Source organism: Panulirus ornatus, chromosome 7, assembly GCF_036320965.1.
Source record: "Panulirus ornatus isolate Po-2019 chromosome 7, ASM3632096v1, whole genome shotgun sequence".
NCBI classification, from domain to species: Eukaryota; Metazoa; Arthropoda; class Malacostraca; order Decapoda; family Palinuridae; genus Panulirus; species Panulirus ornatus.
The window spans coordinates 41,735,086-41,740,085 of NC_092230.1; positions in this window are offsets into that span (position 1 = coordinate 41,735,086).

The following is a 5,000-nucleotide window of genomic DNA, read 5'->3' on the forward strand; positions in this document are numbered from 1 at the left end:
ATACAGGGAAATATATGAATACGAATAAAGTGCATATAGAAACGCGCACCTTCATAGAACACCTTCGTATTCATATACCTCCGCGATATATATATAAATATATATTTATATATATATATATATATATATATATATATATATATATATATATATATATATATATGTATATATATATATATATATATATATATATATATATATATATATATATATATATATATATATGTATATTCCTATAAGTCCACGGGGGAAAATGAAATACGATAAGTTCCCAAGTGCACTTTCGTGTAATAATCACATCATTACGTGTCAACTTCCCGTTTGACCTCAGCCCCGTTTTCGTTATGAAGTATTTAGGCTCTGGTGTAGAAAACGGATGATGTAAATGTTTAGAGAATCTAGATTGTGCTAGTTATCACTATACTAGGAACTTAGTCTATACTGAAACAGATAGCGAATATACATCATAAGAATACTAGAAATATCTTTCATTAGAGAGATATGTTAATATAATCATCAAAATGTAATTATCAACTACCCAAGGATTACATTCAGGTTTTTCACAACTTTAAAAGGGGCGTTTAAGTCTCCCCTCCCTCCCTCCCTCCCCCCACCACCCCGTTTCCCCTTTCCCCTCCCATTACTCCCCCCCCTTTCCCTCTCACCCTCTCTCCCTCTCTCCCTTAACAGCTCACACACACACACACACAAAAAAAAAAAAAACGGGATGTGAATCACATGTGAACCCTGCCCTGTTTACCCCTATATTAGGCGGCTTATAAGGGGATGGGAGAGGGGAAGGAAGGGGGGAAATGGGGGAGGGAGGGAAAGAGGGAAGGAAGAGGAGAGGTTGGGAGGGGAATGTAGGGTAGGGAGATGGAGGGATATATATGTGTGTCTCCATCTTCATACCAAGTTAGTAATTTGTCACAATTTTTAAAGAACTTATTTCAAGTTTTAATTTGGAATGGTCAGATAATTTTTGTGTTTTTTCCCCCTCTTAATTTGGAATGGTTAGATAATTTTTGGGTTTTTTTTTCCCGACAAAGTTAAATTTTAATGTAAATTTTTTTTATTAGGAAATATCGGGAGTTAAAAATTTTTCTATATCGTTTTTTTTTTATATGTTGTTTTAGGACGAGAAAATGTAAAGATGAGGGTTGATAGAGAAGCCTTATAGTAGATGGTAGAGTTGACTTAGAAGCCTTATAGTAGATTGGTAGAGTTAACATAGAAGCCTTATAGTAGATGGTAGAGTTGACTTAGAAGCCTTATAGTAGATTGGTAGAGTTAACATAGAAGCCTTATAGTAGATGGTAGAGTTGACTTAGAAGCCTTATAGTAGATTGGTAGAGTTAACTTAGAAGCCTTATAATAGAGATGACTTAGAAGCCTTATAGTAGATGGTAGAGTTAAGTTTGAAGCCTTATAGTAGATGGTACAGTTGACTTAGAAGCCTTATAGTAGATGGTACAGTTGACTTAGAAGCCTTATAGTAGATGGTACAGTTGACTTAGAAGCCTTATAGTATATGGTAGAGTTTCCAGAGAAGCCTTATAGTAGATGGTAGAGTTTAGTGTGAAGCCTTATAGTAGATGGTAGAGTTAACTTAGAAGCCTTATGGTAGATGGTAGAGTTTACTGTGAAGCCTTATAGTAGATGTCTTAGAAGCCTTATAGTAGATGGTAGAGTTTAGTGTGAAGCCTTATAGTAGATGCCTTAGAAGCCATATAGTAGACTGGTAGAGTTTACTGTGAAGCCTTATAGTAGATGACTTAGAAGCCTTATAGTAGACTGGTAGAGTTGACCGAGAAGCCTTATAGTAGACTGGTAGAGTTGACTGAGAAGCCTTATAGTAGATTGGTAGAGTTGATAGATGAAGAGGGAGGGGGGGGGGGGGTAAGCAAGCTAGCTTTATGGGGTATTGATGATAAGACTTTGTGTGCTGTGAGATTATTGCTGTTTGATTGATGACTTTGGGACTTGATTGGTTAGGGTCAGGGGAAAGAAGTCTTATTTAATTGATGTTATCAGCCTTAGTTAATTGATGTTATTAGCCTTAGTTAATTGATGTTATTAGCCTTAGTTAATTGATGTTATTAGCCTTATTTAATTGATGTTATTAGCCTTAGTTAATTGATGTTATTAGCCTTATTTAATTGATGTTATTAGCCTTAGTTAATTGATGTTATTAGCCTTAGTTGATTGATGTTATTAGCCTTAGTTAATTGATGTTATTAGCCTTATTTAATTGATGTTATTAGCCTTAGTTAATTGATGTTATTAGCCTTATTTAATTGATGTTATTAGCCTTAGTTAATTGATGTTATTAGCCTTAGTTAATTGATGTTATTAGCCTTAGTTAATTGATGTTATTAGCCTTATTTAATTGATGTAATTAGCCTTAGTTAATTGATGTTATTAGCCTTAGTTAATTGATGTTATTAGCCTTATTTAATTGATGTTATTAGCCTTAGTTAATTGATGTTATTAGCCTTATTTAATTGATGTTATTAGCCTTAGTTAATTGATGTTATTAGCCTTAGTTGATTGATGTTATCAGCCTTAGTTAATTGATGTTATCAGCCTTAGTTAATTGATGTTATTAGACTTAGTTAATTGATGTTATTAGCCTTAGTTAATTGATGTTATTAGCCTTAGTTAATTGATGTTATTAGCCTTATTTAATTGATGTTATTAGCCTTAGTTAATTGATGTTATTAGCCTTATTTAATTGATGTTATTAGCCGTAGTTAATTGATGTTATTAGCCTTAGTTGATTGATGTTATCAGCCTTAGTTAATTGATGTTATCAGCCTTAGTTAATTGATGTTATTAGCCTTAGTTAATTGATGTTATTAGCCTTAGTTAATTGATGTTATTAGCCTTAGTTAATTGGTGTTATCAGCCTTAGTTAATTGATGTTATCAGCCTTAGTTAATTGATGTTATTAGCCTTAGTTGATTGATGTTATTAGCCTTAGTTAATTGATGGTATTAGCCTTATTTAATTGATGTAATTAGCCTTAGTTGATTGAAGTTATTAGCCTTAGTTAATTGATGTTATTAGCCTTAGTTGATTGATGTTATTAGCCTTAGTTGATTGATGTTATTAGCCTTAGTTAATTGATGTTATTACCCTTAATTGATTGATGTTATTACCCTTAGTTGATTGATGTTATTACCCTTAGTTAATTGATGTTATTACCCTTAGTTAATTGATGTTATTAGCCTTAGTTAATTGATGTTATTAGCCTTAGTTGATTAATGTTATTAGCCTTAGTTGATTGATGTTATTACCCTTAGTTAATTGATGTTATTAGCCTTAGTTAATTGATATTATTAGCCTTAGTTAATTGATGTTATTAGCCTTAGTTAATTGATGTTATTAGCCTTAGTTAATTGATGTTATTAGCCTTACTTAATTGATGTTATTAGCTTGAGTTAATTGATGTTATTAGCCTTAGTTAATTGATGTTATTAGCCTTAGTTGATTGATGTTATTAGCCTTAGTTAATTGATGTTATTAGCCTTAGTTAATTGATGTTATTAGCCTTAGTTGATTAATGTTATTAGCCTTAGTTGATTGATGTTATTACCCTTAGTTAATTGATGTTATTAGCCTTAGTTAATTGATGTTATTAGCCTTAGTTAATTGATGTTATTAGCTTGAGTTAATTGATGTCATTAGCCTTAGTTGATTAATGTTATTAGCCTTAGTTGATTGATGTTATTACCCTTAGTTAATTGATGTTATTAGCCTTAGTTAAGTGATGTTATTAGCCTTAGTTAATTGATGATGTTAGGTAGTTAAAGTAGACGATTACCCTGGGTTCCATTGATGATACATGTGTGGGTTATTGATAGGGTTATGGACATGGTTGATGATAGATTGATGGGGGGGAGGGGAAGGGGAGGACTCCCTCCCCTCCCAGATTAATTGATGCGAGTGTGTGAGGGGTGATTTAATTAATTTTGTATGGATGGTTGATTGATGATTTGATGGGGGGAATGTATATTTATATATATATTTTGAAGCCCAGATTAATTGATGGTATGGATGGTTGATTGATGGGGGAATGTATATTTATATATATATATATATATATATATATATATATATATATATATATATATATATATATATATTTTGAAACCCAGATTAATTGATGGTATGGATGGTTGATTGATGGGGGAATGTATATTTATATATATATTTTGAAACCCAGATTAATTGATGGTATGGATGGTTGATTGATGGGGGAATGTATATTTATATATATACATTGAAACCCAGATTAATTGATGGTATGGATGGTTGATTGATGGGGGAATGTATATTTATATATATATACATTGAAACCCAGATTAATTGATGGTAGATGTGAGAGTAGGTTTTTTTTTGATAGATTGTCTTTAGATAATTGATGATAGATGTATGTGTGTGTATATATATAGACATTGATGCCTAATGTTAGAGGTGATATGGGGAGAAAAACCACCTTGATAGATTGATGTAGGATGTGAGAGATGATAGATTCTATCCATTTTCATTGATGACAAGAGGCGTGGATGTGATAGATCCCCCCCTCCCCCCCTTTTTTTTTTTCGTCCTCGTCTAATTGATGATTTCCGTAGGAGCTGATAAGGGGAAACCCGTGTTCCATTGATGGTAGGTTGTGAGAGAGAGAGAGAGAGAGAGAGAGAGAGAGAGAGAGAGAGAGAGAGAGAGAGAGAGAGAGAGAGAGAAGTTGTTAAGGAAGCTCTACTTTGGGTTTTGATGATCCTTTGTGTTCCGTTGATGTCGAACCTTCGCTCCATTGATGACATTTTGAATTTTTTTTTTTTTGGAGTTCGTAGTTCAGTCGTGAGGTGAATTGATGATATACGAGGGGATAAATGATGGTGGGGTGGGTGTGGAGTGTAGTTCAGTTGTTAGATGAATTGATGATACGAGGGGATAAATGATGGTGGAGGAGGTGGTTGAGTGTGGAGGTAGTT